At 33.5% G+C, this 16,979-nt stretch overlaps 1 long non-coding RNA gene across 1 annotated transcript; it reads left to right on the top strand.

Annotated features, from left to right (window-relative positions):
• The first annotated feature begins 7,336 nt into the window (after positions 1-7,336).
• On the top strand, positions 7,337-8,834 carry LOC127093208 (uncharacterized). Its single transcript, XR_007792475.1, has 2 exons — positions 7,337-8,139; positions 8,481-8,834. It is a non-coding gene; the product is annotated as an uncharacterized LOC127093208 (long non-coding RNA).
• The last annotated feature ends 8,145 nt before the right edge of the window (positions 8,835-16,979 follow it).

Raw genomic sequence — 16,979 nt, 5'->3', positions numbered from 1 at the left:
AGTTGGAAGATTTGTTGACATGACTCCTTCGACTACCCATAAGTATTTTGAAAGCTTCGACATGGTTCTTTTCCTGATTGTCTCCAGTCTTATTTGACTAAGTGTGGAACTAGAAGTGTTAAAGGAAGAAGTGGAATGTGGTATTTCAAGGGATATCGACTTAGACCTGGGAGTTGGAGATGACATGGTGTGTTCTTGCTCACCTACATCAAGATGAGATCCATTTGGGCTTTGAGTTTCTTCAGTTCGACCAACATCTGAAGTCTTTTGGGTATGAACCTCATCTTGACCCCCCTGTGTGCGGTCGACATAATTTGAGGTCCCTAGGTTGTCAGCCGATCCCTGGGTTTTCCACCATATTTTGTCTTCAGATGGCAACCACCGACTCCAACAAATGGTCTACAACCATGTATGAAACTCTTCCTAGAACCATAAAAAAGTAGAATGATTCAAACCTTGGTTGTATTGTTAGGTTTAGTATGTCAATTAGGCATGGCAACATAACCCATACCCGCGGGTACCAACCCGAACCCGCCCCGAAGTTGACGGGGAAAATCCGCTTTGACTGGGTTTGGGTTTTCCCCGATTTTAAAATATGGGGATGGGTCGAGTAATGGGGACACTAGCACCCACCCCGAACCCGTCCCCGAACCCGCCCCGTTTATTTCATTATGTACATTATTATTTATTTTTGAATATTTAGAGTATTAAATATGTGGTCAATGTTTTGATATTTTAATTTGAATTTATTATTTAAAATATTTGAAATGTATGTATGAAATTTTTTTAGATTGTTTTATTTTATTATTTATAATGTAATTTTATTTTGGAAAAATAAATATTTATATTTAAAAAATTGATTTCACTAAATGAATGGTGGCGGGACGGGGATACCCGAACCCAACCCGGACCCATTTGGGACGGGTTTGGGTTTTGATTCTCCATCCCCGTTTGGGTTTGGGGCGGGGAATGGGGATTGTTTGGGGGTTTGGGTTTGGGTTTGGGGGAGGTAAAAACCGTCCCCGACCCGCCCCGTTGCCATGCCTAATGTCAATATTGATCTTAATAGTACTTCCAACATTAACCCTTGTTAACTCAACATCATACATCCATAAATTTGCATATTGCTTATCAGCATCTCCTTCAATAACATTCTTTGCAATCAACTTTGCCTTCAATTATCTAGAAATAGTAATCCCCACATAATAATTTTGTCTCATATCTTGCATAATATCACAAATTCTCACTGTCTCGGATGTTTGCATTTTGTTCACTACTATCTTGGCCACCAATTTTGAGTTTGCAGATCTATTGTTCAAAATCCTAACACATGTGTGGGTACCCATCAATGTCTTTATAACATAAGTGTGTTTGTGGCCAACTTTAGAGCATACAACTAAAAAAACCACATTTATCCTTGCATTCTACCATTACCCTATAACTCTCATTTTCACAAAAGTAATTTCTCTACCATTTAATACTAACCACTCACGAATTACATCCCTAATACCAGCTAGAGAATTAAATTCCATACCCACTTAAATTGATAGTCCTTATTAAGTTGCTATTTTCTAAACTTTTCAAACATAGGCCCTTTATGTTTATCATCATCAGATTCATCTGGGTCTAAACTACCCGATTCATCACTAACATATTCATCCGCTTCAATTTTTGTCTTGGAAATTGTAAATGAGTCCAACAGGAGCAACTATTTTAAATCCATTTGAGGGTGTACTAACTTCAGTCAGTAAAGTTTAAATTTCTTATATGATTTGACACTTTAAAGCATTTTGGTTTAATATATATGTAAGATTTTTTTACATTGACAGTGCACTACCATTATATATATATATATATATATATATATATATATATATATATAATATATATATATATATATATATATATATATATATATATTATATATATATATATATATATATATATATATATATATATATATATATATATATATATATATATATATCAAACACAAAAAATAATAATATTAGTTTCATATGTTTTAATTTATTAAAAAATAGATAAGAAATAATAATATTAGTTTCACATGTTTTATTTTATTATGATATGCTATTTTTTTTTTCATTTTTAAGTTACGTCTTTTGATAAGTTCATAAAGTAAGTTACAAAAAATTCGCTCCCCATCTATAAACTTTATGAATCCGTCCTTAAAATTGATCGGTAAGTGGAGAGAAACCACTACAATAAAAATAAGTTACTTTGTAAAACTCCAATATATTTTAATTAAAAAAATTTAAAGGAAAAAATCTAACTTACTCACAATTATTATGAAGAGAAAGTGAGTCACATCAAACCTAATTTTAATTGGACATGAGAATTCAACTTCCCCCCATTTATATATATTTGACACCCCATAGTTTTAAAGTTTTAAAATTTTAAAATTGCCTTGACTAAAAATCAAATAAAATTTTGGTTTAAAATTTCGACATATAAAATTTAAATTTTTGATAGTATATTATAAATTTTTGAAATATTGGAATTTTTAAAATTTTCAAGAAGCTGCAAATAATATTAGAAGTTTCAACCAAATTGAATTTTTTGGAAGTGTTATGTCAACTAAAGTAAATTTATAAAAGTTTTTATTACTATTGGAAATTCTAAAATTTCTAGTTAAAAGTAAAGTTTTTATAAATATCAGAAATTCTGAAATTTTCGAGAATTTTCAAGTGATTTTGTGATGAAAATTTTGAAATTTTCAATTAAAATATTTTTATTAATGTCAAATTTTTTAAAATTTTCGATACAAAATCACGCAAATTTAACAATTTATGATAAAAAATTTATTGATTTTGAAATTTCTGATAGGAGAAACAAAGTTTCCGATATCTTCCTAGAGAATTCAAATTCGTGCGTGAAAATTGTGAATTAAAAAAATGAATAAAAAACTGTTACAATAGTAGTATTGTCTATTTATACGAAATGAGGGATGTCAGGTTCAAATATGGGGTGTTAAATTAAATGCTCCAATTATATAAGTATTTAAAGGAGTGTCCCAAAGTTCAATTGGACCATAATGATGCTAAGATCTAAGGCCCATTACATAGATAATATAAAAATGTGTACTCATCCCAGATCAGACCGTAAATGCTCTTTCACCATAGTAAAAATTTCAAAATACTTCTAAATTACGTATATACATATTTGGACTTATCTTTTATACACACATTTTAATACTTCGTAACTAAGTAGCCTTTAATTTATCCAAAATCTTTGTATAAAAATACATCTTCGAAATCTAAAAATATATTTATGTAAAAATGTTACCACCCTTAAAAATCTGCAACAATTTATAGGCTTTTTTACTAAACAAAGAACTTAATTAAATTAAATAGGCATAAGTCATGCATAAATGCAAAAAGGTGCACAAAATAATAACCTAGTAGAACAGCTGCAGATAATCAACTCCTATCAAGACTATGAAAAGCTATTACAAACTCATCAAAAACACAAATAATTGAGGCCTACAAATACACTTTAATAACTCCTCAAGTGCACCCACTAGCCAAATCTACTTCATTTCACCTCTTCATCGATTCAAACATCTTCACCAAATTAGATATTTTAGGGAAGTGTATATCTGAATTTTAAAAAAATAAAATTAGAGTGTTTTATTTGTAATTTTATATGTATTTTGAGATGTAATTTCAGACATACTAAAAATATTTTCAAATTTTCAAAAAATGTGAGGCGTATAGGATCCCATGAGATGAATGAAAATTTTCCTATAAAAAAGAAGAAAAAGAAAAAAAACTCATTAAAATAAACAAAGTGTATAAGCTTAAATACAACTTCAAACACCAAATGATTAGTACAAGTTTTAGAAACAAAATCACAACCAAATTTAAATTATTCAAATTTATTGTGGTTTTCAAATTACAGATATTTGAGACGTTGGGTAGGTCAATCTAAGTAGGATATGGATCTTTTCCTGATAAATGTCTCTCCTTCCTGCTCCAATCTAAATCTTTAAATCAATCCATAAACAAAGAGAAAAAGATAAAGAAAAACTAAACTAATAAATTTAAATTCAACAGTCAAATATTGATGCAATATTACACAGGAGAAACGTCAACAGCAAAAACGAAGGATATGATTTGTTTCCATCTAAGTAGGCCCACATCAATTAAAAGACCAAAAAAAAGTCAAAAGAAATAATAAATTCAAAGAAAAGTTAAATAGAAATTGGGCTTGGATTTGTATGGCCCATGTGGTTTGTATATCAAGATTTTATCATACCACCATCCTAGTTATACTTGACACCTCCTAAAGTTATGTCCTTGATAAATTTTATCTGTTTTTTAAAACGTGTCGCGTGGTATCGGATTTTATGATAAAATACTAGATTATTTAAAAAGTTTTTATTTTTTTGGGTTTTAACATAAATTTATACTAGACTTTTTATAAAATTTATAGGATTTTTTTTTATTTCTCTGCAGAATTGTCGGATATTTTTGAAAAAACTAGTAAGAATTCGTTGGTTTCGATAACTGTTTTTTGAATTCCAGTATAGAATTTTGGAAACGTTGAGCATAACTACCAAATTTTTCAAAAATGTCGATAACATAAACTAGATACCGATTATTTTGAAAAAATTGATACTTTCCAAAATTTTCGAATTTTTAAAAAACAGGTAGGCAATGGTTTTTTTAATATAGTTTTATTTTTTAAACTAAGTTTTTGACATTTTTAACACGAGAATATGACAATATTAACATATTTTATAAAAAATATGTGTACAGCCACAATTAACCTAATAAAATATATTCATATAATGGATAGTATACTACAATATGAATATAAATATAAATTATGTTGAGTTCCTAGCTTCTGTTCAGTTCCTTATACGTCCCACATATGTTGTTACCCATGCTCTTGCACCTTCACAATAGTTCTGTCTCCAGCAGTCATCGATGAAAGGCAATGGACAATCAGGTTTCAACCTCACATGAATCCAATGACTGTTGTTAACAAAACCAACTACAATAAGCTTATGTTTACTTGCAGACATTGATGGAGATACCACTATTGAGAAAAAAAGTGATGTTAAAGTTCTTAGACAATGAGACCAATATCACACTATATCTATAAGCAATAAGTAACTCATATCAGGAAACGTCATTCATTTGTCACGACCCTGAACATCCAAGCTAGCTACTCGAAACGAACTCCTAACTTCAGAGGCCGTGTCATAGAATACTTTGGAATACAATTGATGGTGTTGATAAACTTCACCATCTAACTACGTCTGAATCAAAAATTGTGACTCTTCACCCCATCCAAGTAAAGCTACAATAGCATGGAAACCGAAAATTCCATCAAGCTCCACATCAACAATGTCTTCAACATAGTCATGTAAGAAAACAAGAAATTGAGACAAGTAAAGATGTCTTGAAGACTTGTTAGACGGTTAACTTGCAATTGGTTTCATACATGATCTCTTCATCGTCTGGCTTCCCTGCGAGGCCTCAGTATACTCTCACTATGAAGATTCACGATGCAAATCACTCTCTTGACCCTCTTTACTCTTCTTATTCCCCCTTTTTGATTTGTACTTCACTAGTGGTGACACGTGGAAGTTGTGGATGAATGTGTTAGTTCTTAAACTTTTTTCTTCAGTTATCTATGGCCAACTATATCCAATGTACTAAAATAACTCCTTAACTCTTCATATTTTTCTTCTAAATCCAATTGCGTCACACTTTCGTCTTTAGTGACTTCATGATCTTTAATGTTTAATTCCTTCCCGTCGCTACGCGAAAAATACAAAGTCGCCATTGATTTTTATTTATTCCAAAGGAAAGTGAAAATATCGAGAAGACCCCAAAAAATGGTCATCGCAACCACGAACAGGTCCGGAAGTCGGTTATGCAAGGGGAAGGTATTAGCACGCCTCACATCCATGGTACTCCATGGAAACCATCTAGGATGTTTGCGCTTACGTGGATGTTATTTATCGAATGCTTTCTTGCCAATGGTTCGCGGAGTGGAGGTAAATTTTAAATTAGTGTGCTCGCCAAGGATTGGGTCCTTGTGCCTACGTGTGCCCACTTGTTGAAGTGAAATCAGATCCCCATAGTTCGTGGGTTTAAAATGTTTATTTGTTTTGTTTATTTTATTACCTTGAAGAAGGGTTTTCGATGGTGTCGTCCTAAGGCTCAAACAAAAGGTTTGAATGTGTTGAATTGTTTTTAGGTTTTGAGAAAGCGTTATTGATTTCAGATTGCACTAAAGACTATGGATAAAGGTGAACACCTCGAACTACCAAGTCAAACGTCTTGTGTTCGAAGCATTCATAATGAGTGTAGGAAAGCTCCAGTCTCATCCTCTCTTTATCGCTTAAGGCTCGTGACGTACGATCCTAATCGCCATTTATTGTATTTTTGAATTTGATTTAGAAAAGACCGCTTGACGTTGGATCAAGGGTTTGCTTATTAAGCTTGATTTGTGAAAAGACCGCTTGACGTTGGATCAAGGGTTTGATTATTGGTTGTGAAAGAGTGATCGCTCCTAATGCCTAAGGAGTAGCTATAGAGCAATAAAAGAATAAAGCAAGTAAATGCGTACATCGGAAAGGGGAGGGGGTACATGTAAAGTACAAGGGAGTGCAGGAAATAAAAGATCTCATTGTCAGGTAGCCCAAGAGAAAGTTGTGTGTGCGCAATTGTGTCCTAAACTAGAAAGCACATAAAAGATTACAAGTTCTTCTTGATTCTTGAATGCTCCTTCCATATTAGGGTTGAATAATTATACAAGGCCTTTTGCAAGGGTCCTAACAACAATCTCTAAGTCCATTCCAATGTCCTTTCCATGCATAGGAATTATTGTATTTTTGCAATTTTTAAGTCTAACCCATTTTTAGGTTCATTTTAGAATGAGATGGAGTGAGAATGTACAATATGATATGGAATATAAACCAAAATAAAGCGAGTGAAGTAAATGACAAAAATAAATGTTAGAAGTTATAGTGAGAAAATTAAAGTGTTAGATGTTAGGTGTTAGAAGTTAATTGAAGTAGAATAATGTTCAAGAAAATGATTAACAAAAATATCAATTCTAGAATACTAACCAAATATCAATCTAAACAATTACCAATTCTAAACAAATGTAAAAAATTAAGTTCTAAACAATTATTAAGTTCCATCTAAACAAAATGATCAATTGAAATTCTATACAAAATTATCTAATTATTTCCTAAAATATTAACAAAGATTAAATTCTAAACCAATTAATTCTACCAATTATCAATAATTAAACTCTAAAACTAATTATCAACAATTAATATTCTAACAAAAATTCTAATTATCATTAACTACTATTATTAACTATTATTATCAATTAAAATTCCACACAATATTAACAATTACGAAAATCTAAACAGAATGGGCCTTGGAACCAAACCTTAAGCCCAAATGGGAGGTGCATAGGCTATGGAGGGAGTGAATATGGCCAAAAACTGAAGGATCGGGCCTAGGGCCCAATCGATCCAGCACTGTAGCAACGGGATATACATCCCCTAGGTTTATCTTCCTGCGAACAAATCCACAAGCCCTCTCCCACTTGAAAACATGGCCGGCGATCACCTAACGACTCCGCCGCGCCGGAGCTCATTGTCGGCGGCGGCGGCGGAGCCCTCAATCGCCTCACGCTCACCTCCCTACAACCGCTACTACCGTCTCAAACTTTCCTAAATGACTCCATAAACGAACTTATCCACAAACCACAGCCAAACGATAACGCACGATCCTCACAACGGATGAATCAAACGCCGAACAACGACGGAGCGTGACTCGACCAAGGACTACAAGGTTATGCTTCCGCGAGACAAGATTCGCATCACCATCACGATTAGATCGAAAAATCGTGAGAAGACGAGAAACCTACCGGCGACGGCGAAGGTGAACTCGTCGGCAGAGGTCGAACTCTGTGCTCCTGAACCTCTATTTCGTTCAAGTTACTTCTACTCCTCTTCTATTCTTCTTCAGCTATGTGCGCAAGGTATCGGGAGAATGAAGAAATGGTGAATGCAGAGTGAAACCGCGTGAAGACGATGAGCGAGTACGATGCACTGCAGTGACGGATTATGGAAAAATTGTGCAGGTTAGTTTAATTGAGAGTTCGTGAGACTTGAGAATTTGATCGATGATGAGTGAAGATGAATTGTGGGAGCAGCGTAAATCGTGAGTAATCAATTCTGCAGGTCGAAGAATAGTGAGCCCAAATGAAAACTGAAGGGAAACTCTTGTTTAAATAGGGGATCACATTCTGTTAATCTTCTGCATTTTGAGTTTCTTACGAGCTGTGTTTCACTCACTGTATTGCTGCGTTTTGATTCTTGGAGTCGTTTACAGGATTCCGCTCAAGTCGCAGCTTGGTGGCTCGCGTTTCACTGTGTTAGCTTCCGTTTCTATCTTTTTCTGTGTTTCAAGTTGTTGTTGCAGGTGGTTAGCTGGTATACGTTTTGGAGGTTGCATTTGCATTGCCGTTTTGGAGTTGTTGCCGCGTTATGGTCGCGTGTTGCTTGCGTCATTGGCTTGACTCACGCTTTGGAAGCTGTTTGTAGCTTTGTTGCAGCTTTTGGAGTTTTTGCAAGTGGCTCATGGATAACAGCGCGTTGGGTGGTAGCTTGCTGCGTTTTCATTTTTGGCGTTGTATTTGTTTTTTTCTGCTGCATTTTGCAGCTTTTTCATGTCGTAGCAGCTGCGTTTTGCAGCTTTTGAAGTGTTGGCTGCTGCTAAGCTTTGTGGCTTTGGTATTGGATCACTGGCATATAGTACTGGGTTTTGTTGGATTAAGTGTATGAATTAGTGAATGTTATGAAAATGGGATTATGGACACTTGGTTAAAAAAAATGAAAATGGATATGGATATGGATTTAAAATTGGAACAAAAATGGATAATGGTTTGAATAAATGGATAGAAGGTAAAATGGATTGGATAATTTGGATTTAAATGGATAATGAACAATTAAATTGGATTAGATTTTGGTTAATGTGGTTTATGGGTTAATTGGATGATTGGTGTGGATTGGATTTAAACATTGGATAAATCTGGAAATGGATAATAATGGATATTTGGAGTTGGAAAGAGTTAAATGGTTAAATGGGCTAAAAAAAGGTGAATAGGCTTTAACAAAAGAAGAGTGAACGGGCTTAATGCAAAAGCGATTAAATTTTCTAAAACCAATTCGACTTTTTAATAATCAACCCGGATCGTCCAACTCAACTTGAATTTGCAAAATTAATTAGAAAAAGAACGAAATGATTTCTAAAACCAAATTTTATTTTCAAAGATCAAATCTAACCACGAAATCAACTTAAACTTCAAAAGTTAATTTGAAGTTGAAATCAATTATGACATTAGAATTAATCATAACAAATATTGACATGATGACGAAATAATGACTGTATATGCAATGGATTGGTGAATCCAACTGACGCGATTTGTAAATCGGATTGAACCATACTTATTCAATAGATGAATGAATGAGGATGATATGCAAATGTCTGAGGTTAGTGACATATATGATTATGTGAAGGGTAAAACGAATTTTGGGGTATGACACTTCCAAAACACATGAATCGATTCTAAGAGAACAAGGTCGGCTTGTATTTCAAGACCTGCAAGTTCACACACACATGATAACGAGCATTTTCATCGTGTTAATTAGCTCGATTTTAGTATTTTAAGTGTCATTTTACATTAATTTTATTGTAATAAATTAGCTTTTTACTTTGTATTGTAGGCATTGAACGATTTGTATCGATTGCAGAGAGAAACGACAAAAAAGTAAGGAAAAAGAAAGAATCGGGTTGCATGACGGGTAGGCATGACGTCTGTCATGACCCACGCAAGCAAAGTGACATGCCTTCGGCGTAGAAACCAAATAACACAAGTTGGAGAATCCATGATGGGTAAGCCGTCATACATGATAACGTTCATCATGGCCCAAGAGTTAAGAATCCAAAATCACACATTATAACACACGGGATGTCATGCATCGTGACGCCCGTCATGACGTCTAGTTCCAATTTTTTTTGCATTTTTTGTAACTGTTTCGGTCCACTTCTCCATGATATCCTCGTGATTCTACACGATTTCGGGAGCATTTGAAGTGCAAAAATCATTATAAATAAGGTTGTAACTCATTGTAAAGGCATCTAAACACATTTGCAGTAAATTTACTTTAGATTTCAACATTAGGTTTAAGCGAGAATTATGCTATTTCTCATTTTTCATTATTAGTTTCCTGCTGCTATTTCAATTATGGACTGACTATAGGTGTAAAGTTATGGGGCTGAGGCCTAATTTTTAAGGCCCTCAAATTTAATGGGACTAAAATTTTAAGAATATATGAGCCATAAGATAAGTAGGTCCCCTAAATTGAAATCCCCCAAACTTTTCCAACATTTTCACAAGTTTCTTATTTTAATTAAAAAAAACTTATTTAAATAATAAATGTAATTTTTTTTTAATATTTTATTATTTTTGAAAAATCAATTTATTTAATTTTGGAAAGAAAAAAAATTTGAAAAAATCTTTTTTCTTGATTTCTTTTTTAATTATTATTTTATCTTATTTTCAGAAGAAAAAAATGAATTTTTCATTTTCATTTTCATACAAAATTCAATTTTTTTTTTGTTTTGGAAATTTTCTTTTTATATTTTTTTGGAAAATAAATTTTTATTTTCGAAAAAACTGTTTTTGTTAATTAAAAAAAAGTTATTTTTTATTTTTGAAAATTTGATATTTTTTTTCTAAAAATATACTTTATTGAAAGATTAAAAAACAATACAAGAAAAGCGATAAAAAATGATCCAACCAATCAAGAAACCAAAAACCAAAGACTAACAACCTAAGGCATGACCAATTGACCTATGTGTTTTCTCAGCCTAGGTTTTGTCCAGCACCTATACACAATGTTATGTATAATTTTAGTCCTTATGTTCGTATTCTTGTCTTTGTTTCTAAATATAATTATTGTTCATGTACTTCCACACTTCCTAAACGGTCTCAGCAATTTGAATGGCAACTTTTCAACCTTTCCTTTGACAATTTCTAATAATCCACACTAAATCTTCCATCCAACCTTTTGGGATGTGTATGATATTCAATCAACTCAGAACAAATATCCTAATTTCTCTCATAGTTGTACAAGAAAATATGAGGTGCTGCAATGTTTCTCTCTCCTTGTTAAAAAACAAGTTGCATTTTCAAGCATTCCATATCGGTTCAATATATCTTTGGTGGCTAGCCTCTCAAGGGAGGCTATATAAAGGATGTGATTAACTTTGAGCCTAGCCACATTGCCATTTAGAATCTTTCTCTACCACACTACTTGATGTTCCTCTCTTATTGAAATGAACATTTTTCCAGTATGAAATCTCGACTGTTGCATCATTGTATTTCAGGGCTAGGACTACATCATATCTTACCTGATCTTGAGAATCGCCTTGAGAATTCAAGAGCAAGATTTTCTAACTGCAACTGTCATAATATCACCGCTCCTTAAAAAATGAAACTTTTTATTATTTAAAAAAATTGGTTTTTTGTTATTTAAAAAAAAATCAAATTTTTCACTTCTAATTTTATTTTATATAGGATTTTTTTGACATCTCTATGGAGTGTTGTATGTTTGGATATAAGTCTCCTTATGGATCATATTTACTTTCAGAAGAAATTATTATTATTTCCAGGTTTAATTCTTTATTGTATTTAATTTTGAATTCATTATATGCGTGCTTTGTTTGTTTAAATACCATGTATGAGTAATCTATTTTACAATCCGAAACATGAGAATTATTTTACGGAAGGAATTTATGCAAATCACTTAGATATTTAATTGTAATGATAATTAAAATGATGTTTTCTATCTTTGTTTTAAAAATAAATGTCTTGCTACGAAAGTAGAAGTACCGATATACCGTTTACGTGCCGAAATGGCGGAAACTATATCCGACCATGAAATTCAGACTTTTAATTTTGAGATAGCGAAAGCATCTCTAAATTAAATAATAAGTTATTTTCAGCTTGTAAAATAATTTTAAACTTAAAATTTACACTATGAAAAACCGATATTTTGCGTGTTTAAGGTCCGGTGACGCGCCGGCGAAAGTGTGTTTCCACAAATTTAGTATATTCTACAGAAAACATAATTCTCGTTATGATTAGGTGTTACGATTTGTATGAATAAAATTCGCAGATAAGAATCATTGTTTCGGTCTCTTATTTTAATATTGAATTAAATTTGTTATTTTCTCTTTTTTTTTCACAAAAAAGCTAGTTTTCACATAGCCTCAGATACACATAGAAGCAATAGATAACAATACTTGTTATTTGGTCTCTGCTGATACAATAATATTTTTATAATACATTGATATAATCCTATACTTGCGGTCTTTCAACACACAAGGTAGCCCATGTGTTTTTTTTAATGAAGCAACCACATGCATCTTTGTCAGAACCAACAAATCTTACCCTTTCTAATTACTTTTCACATGTTTGTCACTGCGTGAAAAATACCCGAGCGCGAACATGCTCAAATGCAATGAAGTCGCCACCAAAGTTTATTTTTAAAAGGGAAAACATTGATAAAATCTTAAAAGAAAAAAATATGGTCGTCACAACCAAATTCAAGTTCAGGAGTCGATTATGTGTTAGGAAGGTATTAGGATCCCATGACATCCGTTAAAAATAACGATTACCTTTAATTAGTTTCGGGAATAAAAGTGTTGGCCTTAAATTGTTTGATTTCTACTAGTTATTACGATGTATTTACAAGAAGGAAAAAAAGGTTTATTAGGGTGTTTGACAAGATGTGAATCTTGCTCCTATATATCCCCTGGTGCGATGGAAAATTCAAAGCTACGTAGTTCATTGTAGTAAAATCTTATTTGTTGGTTGATTTTAAAGAAAAATATTTTGATCGCGTTCGAGCGTTAAATGTTACTTGTTGGCCGCCTTAGAGGGGAATGAAAGTGTTGTTTGTAGCCGCATTAGAGTGGTTAATAATTTTCGTTGGTTGGTTGTGATTGTTTTTAGGAGGAAGACAAGTGTTCGAACTTAAACAAGACGTTCGTTTTTCTTTCGTGTACTCGAGGATAAAAGATGTGCATCCCGTTATTCCTTTTTTAATCCAGCGAAAAAATAAAGATTGTTAGTTGTCATTATTTTCATGCGGAAGACGAGTGTTTGATCTTAAACAAGACATCCGTCTTGTGTTTGCTTACTCAAAGATAAAAGAATGTGCATACAATTATTCCATTTTTTATCCAGCGAGAAAAAAGAAAGATTAATGATTATTGTTATTTTTATGCAGAAGACGAGTGGTTGAACTTAAACAAGAAGTTTTTCTTGCCTTCACTTACTCAAGGATAAAAGGATGTGTGTCAAGTTATTCACTTCTTAATCCAACATAAAGGAAAAAGAAGTTTGTTCATAGTTAATTTTAGGAGGAAGATGAGCATTCAAACTTAAAGAGGACATTCATCTTGTATTCGCTTACTCGAGGATAAAATGATATACATCTAGTTATTCCCTTTTTAATTCGATTTGACTTAAAAATGATTTAAAATGAAACAAGTTGTTATATTACATGATTCAATCATGTCTTGAGTTTCGTAACTCCTATTCAGGTGGGACGAACGAAAAACAAAAACTAACAAAAATATATATCTATTTCCAATAAGAAATGAAACATCAAACATATATTATATATTACCATGAATATAACACAAACATGATACATACAATAATAACTCACATACATTATTACATATGTTCAGTAATTTTATCATATATTGAGTTTCATAAATCTTATTAAGGTGGAACTAGCGACATATGAAAGCTAAAAAAAGAGTTAGCTAATAAAAAAAATGACACATAAAAGTTATGAAATTTATTTTCACGAGCACTAAAAAATGAGTTTCAGGAGTTGGGATTGATCGCAAAAGTAGCAAGTGTACTATTTTGCCTATTATAGTAATAACGGGTAAATTCCCCGAATGTCGATCTCAAGGACTGCACGTTAATATCGAGTTCAAATTATCATTCAATTAAACAAAAAGTGTGATTTGGGTTTTTGGATTCAAAATTATAAAAATAAGGGTTTGCAAGGTAAGAGGAACAATGCCAGGGAATATGTATGATCTATCCCTGTAACAACTCTGAGTCACTATTGCATCAATAAATATCAATTACTACCAGTTCTCAAAGGTATTTTCTCTCAAGTCCGTGGTGAGAAAACCTTTAATCAATCTACCCTAATTTCTATGTCCATAGGCAATTAAGGTGAAGTTAAACTTTATTATATCAAGAACACTCTGGTTCATACAGGGTATCCCTAGTCCTAGGTGATATCTACTGCAGAGTAACCTTATGAAAACCTTATCAATGACGGTCCAGCCTACTTGATAACCATAAAACAATCTCGATTGGTCCGAAAGAGAAAGCATTAAACACATCAAAAGGTTACCGTAAGAATAATATTATAAATGCAAAAATATACTTAAATTCGTTACAATTCTAAATCAGGGACACCCCCTAGCATTCGGGGGTTTAGCTACTCATATTGTTCAAAACAAATTCAAGATAAAAAATACACATTACAAGTAATTGGATGATGTGGATCTTTAATCAAGTCCGCTCATGAAAACCTTCCGCTCTCCGAATTTCTTGATCTCTATAATCCTTGCTTGTCTGACAATACTGTGTTCGCCTCGTTCCCAGATGATCTTTTCTTTGGTAGAAGGTTCTCTTATATAATGAAAATTCCAAGTAATAGATGGACATGTCCAAAAATCTCTCTGCAAACCCAATAATCAAAAGCCCGATGAAAAGGAAAATTTTTGGGCTTGGGCTGACACGGGTGGCCGTGTCAGATCACTGCTTCACTTGACATGCCCATGGGGCTTGACACAGTATGGGATAAGGCCTGACACGAGTCGTGTCAGCTGACACGGCCGGCCGTGTCAGGCTACTGTTTTTTGCTTCATTCTCCTTCTGCCTGACATGGCCCGTGTCAGGTGACACGGGTGGCCGTGTCAGGCCTCCTGTACCGGGATTTTTCCATTCCTTTGCTTGCTGGAATTCCGCATTTTCTCGCTCTGAGTTCCTCGGTTCTTCCACCTGGACCTGTTGGACAAAAACACAGACATCCTACGCGTAAAATCACGAAAATATAAAATAAAACTGACAATTAATAAAATTGCTTAAATAACTTACGGGAATGAAAATTAAGTTTAAAGGTACCATAATGCGTACACAGTATCTCAAAATCCTTGGTTTCTTGTCGGATAAGCAACGAAAATATATTGAAAATGGTGACTGATCACGACCCCAAACTTAGCCCATTGCTTGTCCTCAAGTAATGTCCTATATGAAAAAGTGTCACTTCCCAATTTTTTTATTCAAACCATGATACTGCTGAGATCTTTCGCCAATGCCTTCACTCTCCCTTTTATAGTTCCTGCTTTTCCTAATGAGTTTTCTGCCGCACTTCCTCATCGAGGTACCGCTTCACCTGTCAGCTTACATCACACTCTCACCAAGTCTCTCGGGGTTAAAGTGTTTCCACTCCCAATTCATAATATTCAATATCAACTCATAAGTTTGAATAGTTTCTCCTTTCATATCAACTACACACAACACACACTTTTTGAGGTCTTTCGGGTTGTAACGGGGCTTGGGTTATGGTGTGGTAAATACAAACAAAAAGGAAAACAAGTGGTTTTGGGTTCAAAGCCAATGTTCATATTCTTTTCACTGTGTTTTATTATTTTCTTTTTCAATTGCTCAGTTTTTCTTTGATATCTCTCTTTTTTTTCAACTGAGTGTTCTTCCTTCGGTGAGTGCTTCTTTCGAACCATCGACTATATTTTGTTTTCTCAAATTTTTAATGGTCGTTTTTTTTTCGTACTCACCTTGGTTTTTGATAATTATGGGGTTTACCCTAAACTTAGAATTTAACACAACTTAATGACATCACATTGACTCTGAACAGGGTAAGGAAGTGTTTTGGGCCACAGGTTACATTTATGTGGTTAGACAAACAAAGGGTACATGCTCAAATGGGGTTAACAAAGGATAATATTAACGGGATGGCTAGAAAGGCTCAGGGCTATAATCAAACAACGTGCCTCAATGTGTGTATACATGAAGTGAAACACCCAGAGAACCTACGCAAAGTCAGAGTAATAAGACATACCTGAATATAGCTCATGATGACAAATGTCTTTGGGTTTTTATGCACTCACCATGTTAGGTAAAGCTTGATAGCATCCACAGTACTTCGATTATGGTGCGGCTTCTTACTCAACTCGGAATGCATAGGGAACCTACTTTAGTTGAGCTTTAGAAATTGCGTCCGATCTTTTCTTCAGCACTATCGACTTTCTGGGAAGATCCTTCGCAACAAGCAATAGTAATTGGAGTGATCATTTCATCCATTACCACTATTTATCATTACCTCATCCAACTATAATACCAAGAACCTGAAATACATGCAACACATGATACCCGACAGTAAAAATAAACCAAATGTTAACGGTAAAAATTGGGAACTAATCAAATAAACATAAAAAAAAATGTAAAAAGCATAGGAAAACCTCCCACACACTTGAACTAAACATTGACCTCAATGTTTTAGAATAGTATAGAAGGAGGGTGACTCACAGTGCCCCACTAAAGGGGATGGGGCGGAAAGTTCAACATGCCCACACGAAATTCAAAATTTTCAACCTTTTCCATGTGAGTACCTTCTCCCTTTTATGCAAGGCACTGTGCAAACCTAAAATGACAAACAAACATAAACAATAATTATAACTAGTAACGCGTGGGTTGCCTCCCACGAAGCGCTTAGTTTAACATCGTGTGGCTCGATGGTTCATCCCCCTTGTTACAGGGGTACTTCAACCTCCAAACCTTGTTGCACCTCTTGTCCA

This window comes from Lathyrus oleraceus, chromosome 6, assembly GCF_024323335.1.
Source record: "Lathyrus oleraceus cultivar Zhongwan6 chromosome 6, CAAS_Psat_ZW6_1.0, whole genome shotgun sequence".
Classification (NCBI taxonomy): Eukaryota; Viridiplantae; Streptophyta; class Magnoliopsida; order Fabales; family Fabaceae; genus Lathyrus; species Lathyrus oleraceus.
Note: the sequence above shows the minus strand (reverse complement) of the source record. Positions and strands in the feature narration are given on the sequence as shown.